Below are 19,212 nucleotides of genomic sequence, written 5' to 3' on the forward strand. Positions count from 1 at the left end.
TCCTACACACACGCAAGATCATGGTGATGCATAGCAACGAGAGGGGGAGAGTGTGATCTACGTACCCTTGTAGATCGACAACGGAAGTGTTAACTTGGTTGATGTAGTCGTATGTCTTCACGGCCCGACCGATCAAGCACCGAAACTACGGCACCTCCGAGTTCTAGCACACGTTCAGCTCGATGACGATCCCCGGACTCCGATCCAGCAAAGTGTCGGGGAAGAGTTCCGTCAGCACGACGGCGTGGTGACGATCTTGATGTACTACTGTCGCAGGGCTTCGCCTAAGCACCGCTACAATATTATCGAGGACTATGGTGGAAGGGGGCACCGCACACGGCTAAGAATATGATCACGTGGATCAACTTGTGTTCATGGGGTGCCCCTTGCCTCAGTATATAAAGGATGGAGGAGGAGGAGGCCGGTCAAGGCAATTGGTGCGGCCAGGATGTGGAGTCCTACTAGGACTCCAAGTCCTAGTAGGAGTCCACCAAGAGGGGAGGAAGGGAGAAGGAAGTAGAGGAGAAGGAAAGGTGGCCGGCTCCCTTTTCCCTAGTCCAATTCGGACCAGAGGGGAGGGGGGGCGCAGCAGCCCCTTGGCCCTTTTTCCTCTTCCCACTAAAGCCCATCAAGGCCCATTGCTTCTCCCGTAACTACCCGGTACTCCGAAAATACCCAAATCACTCGGAACCTTTCCGATGTCCGAATATAGTCGTCCAATATATCGATGTTTACGTCTTGACCATTTCGAGACTCCTCGTCATGTCCCCGATCTCATCCGGGACTCCGAACTCCTTCGGTACATCAAAACTCATAAACTCATAATATAACTGTCATCGAAACCTTAAGCGTGCGGACCCTACGGGTTCGAGAACAATGTAGACATGACCGAGACACGTCTCCGGTCAATAACCAATAGCGGGACCTGGATGCCCATATTGGCTTCTACATATTCTACAAAGATCTTTATCGGTCAGACCGCATAACAACATACGTTGTTCCCTTTGTCATCGGTATGTTACTTGCCCGAGATTCGATCGTCGGTATCTCAATACCTAGTTCAATCTCGTTACCGGCAAGTCTCTTTACTCGTTCCGTAATACATCATCCCGCAACTAACTCATTAGTTGCAATGCTTGCAAGGCTTCAGTGATGTGCATTACCGAGAGGGCCCAGAGATACCTCTACGACAATCGAAGTGACAAATCCTAATCTCGAAATACGCCAACCCAACATGTACCTTTGGAGACACCTGTAGAGCACCTTTATAATCACCCAGTTATGTTGTGACGTTTGGTAGCACACAAAGTGTTCCTCCGGCAAACGGGAGTTGCATAATCTCATAGTCATAGGAACATGTATAAGTCATGAAGAAAGCAATAGCAACATACTAAACGATCGGGTGCTAAGCTAATGGAATGGGTCATGTCAATCAGATCATTCAACTAACGATGTGATCCCGTTAATCAAATAACAACTCTTTGTCCATGGTTAGGAAACATAACCATCTTTGATTAACGAGCTAGTCAAGTAGAGGCATACTAGTGACACTCTGTTTGTCTATGTATTCACACATGTATTATGTTTCCGGTTAATACAATTCTAGCATGAATAATAAACATTTATCATGATATAAGGAAATAAATAATAACTTTATTATTGCCTCTAGGGCATATTTCCTTCAATGTTCCCGCCACCCGTTTCCCGCCAACCCCTTCCCGCCATATGTTCCCGCCAACCCCTTCCCGCCTTATTTTCCCGCCAACCCTTTCCCGCCATACCGCAGTTATTCTTTCCCTCCATTTTCTCCTCTGTATCTATAAAACCCCCTTCAGGCGGAGGTGGATAAGCATTCCAGTGTAGTGTAGTCGAGATGTCCCATTATCCATTCGATCGTAGTTTTCACCCTGAGATGAGAAGCACTCTTCTGAGTCTAGCTACCGATTTCAGGATGGACAATAGGATAGTTCCATGGGACGAACTCACCGGTAGTGACACCATAATGAATTACGTAGGTCTGGGTGGCCTGAAAGGATCTATGAGGAGGTACGTAAAGAACTTCTTAGGTTGCATGAAAGGTGGAAGAAGGTGATGGAGCCGAAGAGTGAAACTTTCAGAAGGACTGCAGAAAAGCATCCATTTTTATGTACCGAGGAGAGCGAGGACGACGATGATATCTTCATGCCGCTGCTTCCGGGTTCTACATCATCAAAGGGCAAGAGTTCTGCATCGTCCAAAGGCAAGAGTTCTGCATCCTCGAAGGGCAAGAGTTCTGCATCGACCAAGGGCAAGAGTTCTGCATCGACGGAGGGCAAGAGGACCACATCGTCGAAGGGCAAGAGGGTTGCATCAACGGAGGATGACGATGATGACTTCATGTAGTATGTAAGATGTATTCCCGTTGTACCGTTTCATTCAGATGTATTTGCATTATTAGTTTGTATTGTATTATTGTAGGGCATTATGTTCTATCTGAATTTCATTTTGTAGTATGTAAGATGTATTGCACAAGTTTAGCCGCACCGTTTAATTCAGATGTACTTGTATCTTAATTATCGGTTGTAGTCTATTTGGAAATGTAACTGGAATAAGAATGCGAATTAATAGTAATATGTCTCTCGCATACATAAAACAATATATGTCTCCTGATCAGATAGAAGCAAGTGCAATAGTAACACATACATGAAGCATGTCTCATACATAAATACTGACATAGATAATGAGTCATACATAGATAGATAAGCATATCACTGCGGGGGACGACGACGAGTCTGGGTCTTCCTCGGGTGAGGACCGGAAGGCGATAAGCGCTGAGGCGGTGGACGAGGCTCGCGATAACCACGACCATAGTTAACCTCGTCTGTCACGGTCTGTGTCTCCTGCGTCGGTGGTGGTGGTGGAGTGTGAAACACTGTCTGCGAGAAGCCATAAATGTTTGTAGCTTGGTCATCATCCTCGCGGTCGCCCTCAAAGTACGAAGCACCACCACTAAGGATCGGTGACTGCTCTGAATGCATGAACAGTTGCGACTGGTTGCCGCCTGTGGTAAGTAAAACATGTAAAATTGATACAAATGCATGAACGAAGCACCACCAGTAAGCATCAGTGACTGCTGAGAATGCAAGAATGATTACTACACTGTTCAAAAGAATGTAGTGAGTAGTGTTACCTAGTTCCATCTGCTGATGCCAGTAAGAGCTCCCTAGCTGTGAAGGAGGTGGTTGATGCCAGGAAGAGCTCCTTGGTTGTGAAGGAGGTGGCTCATGCCAGGAAGAGCTCCCTGGCTGTGAAGGAGGTGGCTCATGCCAGGAAGAGCTCCCTGGCTGTGAGGGATGAGGTTCTGCACGGTGCACAGAGGGTCGTGGTTCTGAACGGTGCACAGAGGGTCGTGGTTCTGAATGCTGTACAGAGGGACGTGGCGGACGATGTGCTGGAGGAGGAAGTGCAACATCCGAAGACCGTCTACACGTAACAGCTGCCTAAATCCCGCGTAGCTTGTCATCAAGACGCCTCAACCATGAGACGCCCTCTTGCGGTGGGATAGTTTCTCCCCTCTGAAAGCACCACATTAAAGAGGAAACCTCCTCTCGTGCCTGTACTGTCAAGTCACCCTGTACACAAAGAGTTAACCAATTATATCCTCGTTGTATGATAGACACCACGAATAGACAACCAAGCGAGTATGTCCAGATTAACAAAAGACTTAACATATGAGAACCAAGGCATTTGCCGCGTGGTGTCTGGTTCCCACAACAGAGGCAGTTGGGTACATATCGCTGGTGAGAGGGGCTTCGATCTAATCAGGAGCAGCTGATGGAACCAAGTAGATCCTCATTGTATGCCGGTAACGCTGCAGATACAACCCGAACATTTCCCAGTTAAAGGGCCGAACCTCACCCCGGATATTTGTCGCAGCAGTAGTCCATTCGTCAACGCAAGGGGTAATGCTCTTAAGCCAATAAGCCATGGACTTGTTTCCTCCTAGGCGACTGTCCCTGAGATTGACATGTGTGATACATGATTAGGTATATTATGAATGCAGAGCTGACAACTAAAATAGTATTAGTACTTACTTGTGCACGTGTTCTGGCAAGTGTGGAATATCTGGAATCTCAGGCTCTTGATATAGACCGAACTGTCTCATCACCCTATGAAGAGACATCTCCTCAACCGTCACATCGAACACCAACTTGGCCTTGGTCATCCAAAAGTGCCGATCTCTAGTGCACAATCCAGAAATCCCAACTGGGTACCTCGATGGTATAGCCTGAGGCGAGTATGGCTCCCAGATAACTTGATCCTCGTGCAAACTATCAAACTGTGCCATGAAGGACGGGTAGCATCCCCTAACCTGAGTATGCGCAAACTGTCTCTGTGCATGACAACAAATAAGCATTAGTAATACTATTGAATGGCAAGAAATAATTGAATTAATTGTTACTTAATATAAAAGTACCTCTCGCCGTGCCCAAACAGTGTTGGGGATCGTAGCAGAAATTTAAAATTTTCTACGCATCACCAAGATCAATCTATGGAGTAATCTAGAAACGAGGGGAAGGAGAGTGCATCTACATACCCTTGTAGATCGCTAAGCGGAAGCGTTGCAAGAACGCGGATGAAGGAGTCGTACTCGTAGCGATTCAGATCGCGGTTGATTCCGATCTAAGCGCCGAACCACGGCGCCTCCGCGTTGAACACACGTGCAGCCCGGTGACGTCTCCTATGCCTTGATCCAGCAAGGGGAGAAGGAGAGGTTGGGGAAGACTCCATCCAGCAGCAGCACGACGGCGTGGTGGTGAAGGAGGAGCGTGGCAATCCTGCAGGGCTTCGCCAAGCACCGCGGGAGAGGAGGAGGACTTGGGAGAGGGGGAGGGCTGCGCCAGAACTTGGGTGCGGCTGCCCTCCCACCCCCACATATATATAGGGGGAAGGGAGAGGGGGGGCCGGCCCCCTCAGATGCAATCTGAGGAGGGGGCGGCGGCCAGGGGGGTTGCCTTGCCCCCCAAGGCAAGGGGGGCGCCCCCCCTTTAGGGTTCCCCCAAACCCTAGGCGCATGGGCCCTAGGGGGGAAGGTGCCCATCCCACTAAGGGGCTGGTCCCTCTCCACACACAGCCCATAGGGCCCTCCGGGGCAGGTGGACCCTCCCGGTGGACCCCCGGAACCCCTCTAGTGGTCCCGGTACAATGCTGGTAACCCCCGAATTATTCTGGTGACCGTATGATGACTTCCCATATATAAATCTTTACCTCCGGACCATTCTAGAACTCCTCGTGACATCCGGGATCTTATCCGGGACTCCAAACAACATTCGGTAACCACGCATATCTATTCCCTATAACCCTAGCGTCATCAAACCTTAAGTGTGTAGACCCTACGGGCTCGGGAGTCATGCAGACATGGCCGAGACAACTCTCTGGTCAATAACCAACAGCGGGATCTGGATACCCATGTTGGCTCCCACATGCTCCACGATGATATCATCGGATGAACCACGATGTCAAGGATTCAATCAATCCCGTATACAATTCCCTTTGTCTATCGGTACGAGACTTGCCCGAGATTCGATCGTCGGTATCCTGATACCTTGTTCAATCTCGTTACCGACAAGTCTCTTTACTCGTTCCATAACACATCATCCCGTGATCAACTCCTTGATCACATTGTGCACATTATGATGATGTCCTACCGAGTGGGCCCAGAGATACCTCTCCGTTTACACGGAGTGACAAATCCCAGTCTCGATTCGTGCCAACCCAACAGACACTTTCGGAGATACCTGTAGTGAACCTTTATAGCCACCCAGTTACGTTGTGACGTTTGGCACACCCAAAGCACTCCTACGGTATCCGGGAGTTGCACAATCTCATGGTCTAAGGAAATGATACTTGACATTAGAAAAGCTTTAGCATATGAACTACACGATCTTTGTGCTAGGCTTAGGATTGGGTCTTGTCCATCACATCATTCTCCTAATGATGTGATCCTGTTATCAACGACATCCAATGCCCATGGTCAGGAAACCGTAACCATCTATTGATCAACAAGCTAGTCAACTAGAGGCTTACTAGGGACATGGTGTTGTCTATGTATCCACACATGTATCTGAGTTTCCTATCAATACAATTCTAGCATGGATAATAAACGATTATCATGAACAATGAAATATATAATAATAATAACTAATTTATTATTGCCTCTAGGGCATATTTCCAATAGTCTCCCACTTGCACTAGAGTCAATAATCTATTTCACATCGCCATGTGATTAACACTCACAGGTCACATCGCCATGTGACCAACATCCAAAGAGTTTACTAGACTCAATAATCTAGTTCACATCACTATGTGATTAACAATCAATGAGTTCTGGGTTTGATCATGTTATGCTTGCGAGAGAGGTTGTAGTCAACGGGTCTTGCCATATTCAGATCCCTATGTATTTCGCAAAACTTTACATCGTAGATGCTGCTACCATGTTCCACTTGGAGCTATTCCAAATTATTGCACCATTATACGTATCCGGTATCTCTACTCAGAGCTATCCGGATAGGTGTTAATCTTGCATCGACGTAACTCTTTATGTCGAACTCTTTATCACCTCCATAACCGAGAAACATTTCCTTATTCCTCTAAGGATAATTTTGACTGCTATCTGGTGATCCAGTCCTAGATCACCTTTGTACCCTCTTGCCAGACATGTGGCAAGGCACACATCAGGTGCGGTACTCAGCATGGCATACCGTATAGAGCCTATGACAAGAGCATAGGGGACGACCTTCGTCCTTCCTCTTTCTTCTGCCGTGGTCAATCTTCGAGTCTTACTCAACTTCACACATTACAACTCAGGTAAGAACCCCTTCTTTGACTGATCTATTTTGAACTCCTTCAAAAACATGTCAAGGTGTGTGTTCTTTGAAAGTATCATCAGGCATCTTGATCTATCTCTATAGATCTTGATGCCCAATTTGTAAGTAGCTTTACCCAGGTCTTCCTTTGAAAAACACTCTTCAAACAACCGTTTATGCTTTCCAGAAATTCTACATTATTTCGGATCTACAATATGTCATCCACATATACTTATCAGAAATGTTGTAGTGCTCCCACTCACTTTCTTGTAAATACAAGTTTCTAGCAAACATTGTATAAACCTAAAAGCTTTGATCACTCCATCAAAGAATATATTCTGACTCCGAGATGCTTGCTCTAGTCCATAGAAGGATTGCTGGAGCCAGCATACCTTTTAGCATCCTTAGGATCAACAAAACCTTTTATTGTATCACATACAACCTTTTCTTACGAAAAGTGGTAAGAGAACTCGTTTTGACATCCATCTGTCAGATTTCATAATCGAAAAATACAGCTAATGCTAACATGATTCCGACGGACTTAAGCATCGCTACGGGTGAGAAATTCTCATCGTAGTCAACTCCTTGAACTTATGAAAAGATTCTTTCCCATAAGTCGAGCTTCATAGACGGTAACATTACCGCCCACGTCCGTCTTCTTCTTAAAGATCCATTTATCTCAATGGCTTGCCGATCATCGGGCAAGTTCACCAAAGTCCATACTTTGTTCTGATACATGGATCCTACCTCGGATTTCATGGCTTCTAACCATTTGTCGGAATACAGGCCCACCACCGCTTCTCCATTTTGGGGAACGTAGTAATTTCAAAAAATTTCCTACGCACACGCAAGATCATGGTGATGCATAGCAACGAGAGGGGAGAGTGTTGTCTACGTACCCTCGTAGACCCAAAGCGGAAGCGTTATGACAACACGGTTGATGTAGTCGTACGTCTTCACGGCCCGACCAATCAAGCATCGAAACTATGACACCTCCGAGTTCTAGCACACGTTCAGCTCGATGACGATCCCCGGACTCCGATCCAGCAAAGTGTCGGGGAAGAGTTCCGTCAGCATGACGGCGTGGTGACGATCTTGATGTTCTACCGTTGCAGGGCTTCGCCTAAGCACCGCTACAATATCATCGAGGATTATGGTGGAAGGGGGCACCGCACACGGCTAAGAGAACGATCACAAAGATCAACTTGTGTGTTCTAGGGTGCCCCTGCCCCCGTATATAAAGGAGCCAAGGGGAGGGGGCGGCCGGCCAAGGAGGGCGCGCCAAGGGGGAGTCCTACTCCCACCGGGAGTAGGACTCCCTTCTTTCCTAGTTGGAGAAGGAGAAGTGGGAAAGAGGAGGAAGAGGGAAAGGAAAGGGGGGGCGCCGCCCCCCTCTCCTTGTCCTATTCGGACTAGGGAGGGGAGGGGCGCGCGGCCACCTCTTGCCTCCTTTCCTCTTCTCCCTTAGGGCCCATGTAGGCCCAATAACCCCCGGGGGGGTTCCGGTAACCCCCCGGTACTCCGGTAAAATCCCGATTTCACCCGGAACGATTCCGATATCCAAATATAGGCTTCCAATATATCGATCTTTATGTCTCGACCATTTCGAGACTCCTCGTCATGTCCATGATCACATCCGGGACTCCGAACTCCTTCGGTACATCAAAACTCATAAACTCATAATATAACTGTCATCGAAACCTTAAGCGTGCGGACCCTACGGGTTCGAGAACAATGTAGACATGACCGAGACACGTCTCCGTTCAATAACCAATGGCGGAACCTGGATGCTCATATTGGCTCCTACGTATTCTACGAAGATCTTTATCGGTCAGACCGCATAACAACATACGTTGTTCCCTTTGTCATCGGTATGTTACTTGCCCGAGATTCGATCATCGGTATCTCAATACCTAGTTCAATCTCGTTACCGGCAAGTCTCTTTACTCGTTCCGTAATACATCATCTCACAACTAACTCATTAGTTGCAATGCTTGCAAGGCTTATGTGATGTGCATTACCGAGAGGGCCCAGAGATACCTCTCCGACAATCGGAGTGACAAATCCTAATCTCGAAATACGCCAACCCAACATGTACCTTTGGAGACACCTGTAGAGCACCTTTATAATCACCCAGTTACGTTGTGACGTTTGGTAGCACACAAAGTGTTCCTCCGGCAAACGGGAGTTGCATAATCTCATAGTCATAGGAACATGTATAAGTCATGAAGAAAGCAATAGCAACATACTAAATGATCGGGTGCTAAGATAATGGAATGGGTCATGTCAATCAGATCATTCACCTAATGATGTGATCCCGTTAATCAAATAACAACTCTTTTATTCATGGTTAGGAAACATAACCATCTTCGATTAATGAGCTATTCAAGTAGAGGCATACTAGTGACACTCTGTTTGTCTATGTATTCACACATGTATTATGTTTCCGGTTAATACAATTATAGCATGAATAATAAACATTTATCATGATATAAGGAAATAAATAATAACTTTATTATTGCCTCTAGGGCATATTTCCTTCAGTCTCCCACTTGCACTAGAGTTAATAATCTAGTTCACATCGCCATGTGATTCAACACTAATAGTTCACATTACCATGTGATTAACACCCATAGTTCACATTGTCATGTGACCTATACCCAAAGGGTTTACTAGAGTCAGTAATCTAGTTCACAACGCTTATGTGATTAACACCCAAAGAGTAGTAAGGTGTGTTCATGTTTTGCTTGTGAGATAATTTTAGTCAACGGGTCTGTCACATACAGATCCGTAAGTATTTTGCGAATTCTATGTCTACAATGCTCTGCACGGAGCTACTCTAGCTAATTGCTCCCACTTTCAATATGTATCTAGATCGAGACTTAGAGTCATCCTGATCTGTGTCAAAACTTGCATCGATGTAACTTTTTACGACGAACCTTTTGTCACCTCCATAATTGAGAAATATTTCCTTATTCCACTAAGGATAATTTTGACCGCTGTCCAGTGATCTACTCTTAGATCACTATTGTACTCCCTTGCTTAACATAGTGTAGGGTATACAATAGATCTGGTACACGGCATGGCATACTTTATAGAACCTATGGCTGAGGCATAGGGAATGACTTTCATTCTCTTTCTATCTTTTGCCGTGGTCGGGCTTTGAGTCTTACTCAATTTCACACCTTGTAACACATCCAAGAACTCTTTCTTTGACTGTTCCATTTTTGAACTACTTCAAAATATTGTCAAGGTATGTACTCATTGAAAAAACTTATCAAGCGTTTTGATCTATCTCTATAGATCTTGATGCTTAATATGTAAGCAGCTTCACCGAGGTCTTTCTTTGAAAAACTTCTTTCAAAAACACTCCTTTATGCTTTGCAGAATAATTCTACATTATTTACGATCAACAATATGTCATTCACATATACTTATCAGAAATGCTGTAGTGCTCCCACTCACTTTCTTGTAAATACAGGCTTCACCGCAAGTCTGTATAAAACTATATGCTTTGATCAACTCATCAAAGCATATATTCCAACTCTGAGATGCTTGCACCAGTCCATAGATGGATCGCTGGAGCTTGCACATTTTGTTAGGATTGACAAAACCTTCTGGTTGCATCATATACAATAAATCCATTAAGGAATGTAGTTTTTTTATCCATTTGCCAGATTTCATAAAATGCGGCAATTGCTAACATGATTCAGACAGACTTAAGCATAGATACGAGTGAGAAACTCTCATCGTAGTCAACACCTTGAAATTGTCGAAAACCTTTTGCGACAATTCTAGCTTTGTAGATAGTAACACTACTATCAGCGTCCGTCTTCTTCTTGAAGATCCATTTAATCTCAATGGCTTGACGAACAACGGGCAAGTCAACCAAAGTCCATACTTTGTTCTCATACATGGATCCTATCTCAGATTTCATGGCCTCAAGCCATTTTGCGGAATCTGGGCTCATCATCACTTCCTCATAGTTCGTAGGTTCGTCATGGTCAAGTAGAATGACCTCCAGAACAAGATTACCGTACCACTCTAGTGTGGATCTCACTCTGATTAACCTACGAGATTCGGTAGTAACTTGATCTGAAGTTACATGATCATCATCATTAGCTTCCTCACTAATTGGTGTAGTAGTCACAGGAACAGATTTCTGTGATGAACTACTTTCCAATAAGGGAGAAGGTACAATTACCTTATCAAGGTCTACTTTCCTCCCACTCACTTCTTTCAAGAGAAACTCCTTCTCTAGAAAGGATCCATTCTTAGCAACGAATGTCTTGCCTTCGGATCTGTGATAGAAGGTGTACCCAACAGTCTCCTTTGGATATCCTATGAAGACATATTTCTCCGATTTCGGTTTGAGCTTATCAGGATGAAACTTTTTCATATAAGTATCACAATCCCTAAACTTTAAGAAACGACAACTTTGGTTTCTTGCCAAACCACAGTTCAGATTGTGTCGTCTCAACGGACTTAGATGGTGCCCTTTTTTAAAGTGAATGCAGCTTTCTCTAATGCATGATCCCAAAATGATATTGGTAAATCGGTAAGAAACATCATAGATTGTACTATATCCAATAAAGTACGGTTATGACGTCCGGACACACCATTATGCTGTGGTGTTCCAGGTGGCATGAGTTTGTGAAACTATTCCACATTGTTTTAATTGAAGACCAAACTCGTAACTCAAATATTCGTCTCTGCGATCAGATCGGAGAAACTTTATTTTCTTGTCACGATGATTTTCCACTTCACTCTGAAATACTTTGAACTTTTCAGACTTATGTTTCATCAAGTAGATATAGTCATATCTGCTTAAATCATCTGTGAAGGTCAGAAAATAATGATACTTGTCGCGAGCTTTAATATTCATCGGACCACATACATCAGTATGTATGATTTCCAACAAATCTGTTGCTCGCTCCATTGTTCCGGAGAACGGAGTCTTTAGTCATCTTGCCCATAAGGCATGGTTCGCAAGCACCAAGTGATTCATAATCAAGTGATTCCAAAATCCCATCAGTATGGAGTTTCTTTATGCGCTTTACACCAATATGACCTAAACAGCAGTGCCACAAATAAGTTGCACTATCATTATTAACTTTGCATCTTTTGGTTTCAATATTATGAATATGTGTATCACTGCGATCGAGATCCAATGAACCATTTTCATTGGGTGTGTAACCATATAAGGTTTTATTCATGTAAACAGAACAACAATTTATTCTTTTACTTAAATGAATAACCGTATTACAATAAACATGATCAAATCATATTCATGCTCAACGCAAACACCAAATAACACTTATTTAGGTTCAACACTAATCCCGAAAGTATAGGGAGTGTGCAATGATGATCATATCAATCTTGGAACCACTTCCAACACACATCGTCACTTCACCCTTAACTAGTCTCTGTTTATTCTGCAACTCCCGTTTCGAGTTACTATACTTAGCAACTGAACTAGTATCTAATACTGAGGGGTTGCTATAAACACTAGTAAAGTACACATCAATAACATGTATATCAAATATACTTATGTTCACTTTGCCATCCTTCTTATCCGCCAATCACTTGGGGTAGTTCCGCTTCCAATGACCAGTTCCTTTGCAGTAGAAGCACTTAGTCTCAGGCTTAGGACCAGACTTGTGCTTCTTCACTTGAGCAACAACTTGTTTGCTGTTTTTCTTGAAGTTCCCCTTTTTCCCTTTGCCCTTTTCTTGAAACTAGTGATCTTGTCAACCATCAACACTTGATGCTCTTTCTTGATTTCTACCTTCATCGATTTCATCATGATGAAAAGCTCGGGAGTCGTTTTCGTCATCCCTTAAATACTATAGTTCATCACGAAGTTCTACTAACTTGGTGATGGTGACTAGAGAATTCTGTCAATCACTATCTTATCTAGAAGATTAACTCCCACTTGATTCAAGCGATTGTAGTACCCAGACAATCTGAGCACATGCTCACTAGTTGAGCGATTCTCCTCCAGCTTTTAGCTATAGAACTTGTTGGAGACTTCATATCTCTCAACTCGGGTATTTGCTTGAAATATTAACTTCAACTCCTGGAACATCTCATATGGTCCATGAAGTTCAAAACGTCTTTGAAGTCCCGATTCTAAGCCGTTAAGCATGGTGCACTAAACTATCAAGTAGTCATCATATTTAGCTAGCCAAACGTTCATAACATCTGCATCTGCTCCTGCAATAGGTCTATCACCTAGCGGTGCATCAAGGACATAATTCTTCTGTGCAGCAATGAGGATAAACCTCAGATCAGGATCCAATCCGCATCATTGCTACTAACATCTTTCAACACAATTTTCTCTAGGAACATATCAAAATAAACACAGGGAAGCAACAACGCGAGCTATTGATCTACAACATGATTTGCAAAATACTACCAGGACTAAGTTCATGATAAATTTAAGTTCAATTAATCATATTACTTAAGAACTCCCACTTAGACAGACATCTCTCTAGTCATCTAAGTGATCACGTGATCCAAATAACCTAAACCATGTCCGATCATCACGTGAGATGGAGTAGTTTTCAATGGTGAACATCACTATGTTGATCATATCTACTATATGATTCACGTTCGACCTTTCGGTCTCCGTGTTCCGAGGCCATATCTGTATATGCTAGGCTCGTCAAGTTTAACCTGAGTATTCCGCGTGTGCAACTGTTTTGCACCCGTTGTATTTGAACGTAGAGCCTATCACACCCGATCATCACGTGGTGTCTTAGCACGAAGAACTTTCGCAACGGTGCATACTCAGGGAGAACACTTCTTGATAATTAGTGAGAGATCATCTTAAAATGCTACCGTCAAACTAAGCAAAATAAGATGTATAAAAGATAAACATCATATGCAATCAAAATATGTGACATGATATGGCCATCATCATCTTGCGCCTTTGATTTCCATCTCCAAAGTACTGTCATGATCTTTATCGTCACCGGCATGACACCATGATCTCCATCATTTTGATCTATATCAATGTGTCGTCACGTGGTCGTCTTGCCAACAATTGCTCTTGCAACTATTGCTATCGCATAGCAATAAAGTAAAGCAATTATTGGGTGCTTGCATCTTATGCAATAGAGAGACAACCATAAGGATTTTGCCAGTTGCTGATAACTCCAACAAAACATGATCATCTCATACAACAACTTATATCTCATCACGTCTTAACCATATCACATCACAACATGCCCTGCAAAAACAAGTTAGACGTCCTCTACTTTGTTGTTGCAAGTTTTACGTGGCTGCTACGGGCTTAGCAAGAACCGTTCTTACCTACGCATCAAAAACCACAACGATAGTTTGTCAAGTTGGTGCTGTTTTAACCTTCGCAAGGACCGGGCGTAGCCACACTCAGTTCAACTAAAGTTGGAGAAACTGACACCCGCCAGCCACTTGTGTGCAAAGCACGTCGGTAGAACCAGTCTCGCGTAAGCGTACGCGTAATGTCGGTCCGGGCCGCTTCATCCAACAATACCGCCGAACCAAAGTGTGACATGCTGGTAAGCAGTATGTCTTATATCGCCCACAACTCACTTGTGTTCTACTCGTGCATAACATCAACGCATAAAACCTAGGCTCGGATGCCACTGTTGGGGAATGTAGTAATTTCAAAAAATTTCCTACGCACACGCAAGATCATGGTGATGCATAGCAACGAGAGGGGAGAGTGTTGTCTACGTACCCTCGTAGACCCAAAGCGGAAGCGTTATGACAACGCGGTTGATGTAGTCGTACGTCTTCACGGCCCGACCGATCAAGCACCGAAACTACGGCACCTCTAAGTTCTAGCACACGTTCAGCTCGATGACGATCCCCAGACTCCGATCCAGCAAAGTGTCGGGGAAGAGTTCCGTCAGCATGACGGCATGGTGATGATCTTGATGTTCTACCGTCGCAGGGCTTCGCCTAAGCACCGCTACAATATTATCGAGGATTATGGTGGAAGGGGGCACCGCACACGGCTAAGAGAACGATCACAAAGATCAACTTGTGTGTTCTAGGGTGCCCCTGCCCCCGTATATAAAGGAGCCAAGGGGAGGGGGCGGCCGGCCAAGGAGGGCGCGCCAAGGGGGAGTCCTACTCCCACCGGGAGTAGGACTCCCTTCTTTCCTAGTTGGAGAAGGAGAAGTGGGAAAGAGGAGGAAGAGGGAAAGGAAAGGGGGGGCGCCGCCCCCCTCTCCTTGTCCTATTCGGACTAGGGAGGGGAGGGGCGCGCGGCCACCTCTTGCCTCCTTTCCTCTTCTCCCTTAGGGCCCATGTGGGTCCAATAACCCCCGGGGGGGGTTCCGGTAACCCCCCGGTACTCCGGTAAAATCCCGATTTCACCCGGAACGATTCCGATATCCAAATATAGGCTTCCAATATATCGATCTTTATGTATCGACCATTTCAAGACTCCTCGTCATGTCCATGATCACATCCGGGACTCCGAACTCCTTCGGTACATCAGAACTCATAAACTCATAATATAACTGTCATCGAAACCTTAAGCGTGCGGACCCTACGGGTTCGAGAACAATGTAGACATGACCGAGACACGTCTCCGGTCAATAACCAATAGCGGAACCTGGATGCTCATATTGGCTCCTACATATTCTATGAATATCTTTATCGGTCAGACCGCATAACAACATACGTTGTTCCCTTTGTCATCGGTATGTTACTTGCCCAAGATTCGATCGTCGGTATCTCAATACCTAGTTCAATCTCGTTATCGGCAAGTCTCTTTACTCGTTCCGTAATACATCATCTCACAACTAAATCATTAGTTGCAATGCTTGCAAGGCTTATGTGATGTGCATTACCGAGAGGGCCCAGAGATACCTCTCCGACAATCGGAGTGACAAATCCTAATCTTGAAATACGCCAACCCAACATGTATCTTTGGAGACACCTGTAGAGCACCTTTATAATCACCCAGTTACGTTGTGACGTTTGGTAGCACACAAAGTGTTCCTCCGGCAAACGGGAGTTGCATAATCTCATAGTCATAGGAACATGTGTAAGTCATGAAGAAAGCAATAGCAACATACTAAACGATCGGGTGCTAAGCTAATGGAATGGGTCATGTCAATCAGATAATTCACCTAATGATGTGATCCCGTTAATCAAATAACAACTCTTTTGTTCATGGTTAGGAAACATAACCATCTTCGATTAACGAGCTAGTCAAGTAGAGGCATACTAGTGACACTCTGTTTGTCTATGTATTCACACATGTATTATGTTTCCGGTTAATACAATTATAGCATGAATAATAAACATTTATCATGATATAAGGAAATAAATAATAACTTTATTATTGCCTCTAGGGCATATTTCCTTCACTCCATAGTTCATAGGTTCATTGTTGTCCAACAACATGATATCTAAGACAGGATTACCGTACCACTCAGGAGTAGTACATATCCTTGTCGACCTATGAGGTTCGATAGCAACTTGATCCGAAGCTTCATGATCACTGTCATTAACTTCCTCTTCAACAGACGTAGGTGCCACAGAAAACATCTTTCTGTGTTGCATCACTCTCTGGTTGAAGTAAAGGTTCGACAACCTCATCAAGTTCTATCTTCCTCCCACTCAATTCTTTCGAGAGAAACTCCTTCTCGAGAAAGGACCCGTTCTTTGCGACAAACAATTTGCCCTTGGATCTGAGATAGAAGGTATACCCAACTGTCACCTTTGGGTATTCTATGAAGATGTGTTTGTCCGCTTTTGGGTTCGAGCTTCTCCAGCTGAAGCCTTAAGCATCGCAGCCCCAAACATTAAGAAACGACAACTTTGGTTTCTTTCCAAACCAATGTTCATATGACGTCGTCTCAACGGACTTAGATGGTGTCCTATCTAAAGTGAATGCAGCTGTCTCTAACGCATATCCTCAAAATGAAAACGGTAGATCGGTAAGAGACATCATAGATCGCACCATATCTCATAAGGTTCGATTACGACGTCCGGACACACCATAACCCAGTGGTGTTCCAGGTGGCTTCAACTGTGAAACAATTCCACAATGTCTTAAGTGATTGCCAAACTCATAACTCAGAAATTCTCATCGATCAGATCGTAGGAATTTGATCTTCTTGTTATGATGGTTCTTAACTTCACTCTGAAATCGCTTGAACTTTTCAAACGTTTCAGACTTGTGCTTCATTAAGTAAATATACCTATATCTACTCAAATCGCTAGCGAAGATGAGAAAATAGCGATATCCACCGCACGCTTCAATTCTCATTGGATCACACGCATCAGCATGTATGATTGGTCTTAGTCATCCTGCCCATGAGGCATGGCTCGCATGTGTCAAGCGATTCAAAATCAAGTGACTCCAAATATCCATCGACATGGAGTTTCTTCATGCATCTTACGCCAATATGACCTAAGCGGCAGTGCCACAAGAAAGTGGTACTATCATTATTAACTCTACATCCTTTTGGCGTGAACATGTGTATTACCACGACCGAGATTCAATGAACCATTCACATAGGGTGCATGACCATGAAAGGTATTATTCATGTAAACAGAATAACCATTATTCTCTAATTTAAATGAATAACTGTATTGCAATGAACATGATCTAATCATATTCATGCTCAACGTAGACACCTGATAACATTTACCTAGGTTCAATACTAATCCCGAAGGTAGATGGAGCGTGCGATGGTGATCTCATCAACTTTGGAAACACTTCCAACACACATCGTCACCTCGCCCTTAGCCAGTCTCCGTTTAGTCCGTAGCTTTTGCTTCAAGTCACCAATAATAGCAACTGAACCGGTATCCAATACCCAGGTGCTACCAGGAGTACTAGTGAGGTACACATTAATAACACGTATATACTTTGTTGAAGTTGCCAGCCTTCTTATCTACCATGTATTTGGGGTAATTCCGCTACAAGTGACTGTTCCCCTTACAATAGAAGCACTTAGTCTCGGGTTTGGGTTCAACCTTGGGTTCCTTCACTGGAGCGGCAACTGGTTTGCCATCCATGAAGTTTCCCTTCTAGCCCTTGCCCTTCTTGAAACCAGTGTTCTTGTTGAACCATCAACACTTGATGCTCCTTCTTTGATTTCTACCTTTTGCGGTCTTAAGAACCGTGAACAGCTCCGGGATCAACTCCATCCCTTGCATGTCATAGTTCATCACGAAGATCTAGTAGCTTAGTGATAGTGGCTAGAGAACTCTATCAATCACTATCTTATCTGGAAGTTTAACTCCCACTTGATTTAAGTGATTGTAGCACCCAGACATTCTGAGCACATGCTCATTAGCTGAGCTATTCTCCTCCATCTTGTTGGCAAAAGAACTTGTCAGAGGTCTCACACCTCTCAACACGGGCATGATCCTGAAATCCCAATTTCAGCTCTTGGAACATCTCATATGTTCTATGGCGTTCAAAACATCATTGGAATCCTGATTCTAAGCCGTAAAGTATGGTGCACTAAACTATCAAGTAGTCATCAAGATGTGTCTGTCAGGTGTTCACAACATCCACAGACGATGTTGTAGGGGTTTGCACATCGAGCGGTGCATCAAAGACGTAAGCCTTTTGTGTAGCAGTGAGGACACTCCTCGGACTATGGACCTAGTCCGCATCATTGCTTACAATATCTTTCAACTTAATCTTTCTCTAGGAACGTATTGAAACAGGGAGCTACAATGTGAGCTATTTATCTACAACATATTTGCAAAGACAATTTAGACTATGCTCATGATAATTGAGTTCATCTAATCAAATTATTTAATGAACTCCCACTCAGATAGACATCCCTCTAGTCATCTAAGTGAAACATGATCCGAATCGACTAGGCCGTGTCCGATCATCACGTGAGACGGACTAGTCATCAACGGTGAACATCTCATGTTGATCATATCTTCTATACGACTCATGTTCGACCTTTCGGTCTTCCGTGTTCCGAGGCCATGTCTGTACATGCTAGGCTCGTCAAGTCAACCTAAGTGTTTCGCATGTGTTCCGAGGCCATGTTTGTACTGCTAGGCTCATCAACACCCGTTGTATTCGAACGTTAGAATCTATCACACCCGATCATCACGTGGTTCTTGGAAACAACGAACCTTCGCAACGGTGCACAGTTAGGGGGAATACTTTTCTTGAAATTTTAGTGAGGGATCATCTTATTTAAGCTACCGTCGTTCTAAGCAAATAAGATGTAAAACATGATAAACATCAAATGCAATCAAATAGTGACATGATATGGCCAATATCATTTTGCTCCTTTTGATCTCCATCTTCGGGGCTCCATGATCATCATTGTCACCGGCATGACAACATGATCTCCATCATCGTGTCTTCTTGAAGTTGTCT

This window comes from Triticum urartu, chromosome 5A (genome assembly GCF_056163025.1).
Source record: "Triticum urartu cultivar PI428250 chromosome 5A, HENAU_Tu73, whole genome shotgun sequence".
Lineage (NCBI taxonomy): Eukaryota > Viridiplantae > Streptophyta > Magnoliopsida > Poales > Poaceae > Triticum > Triticum urartu.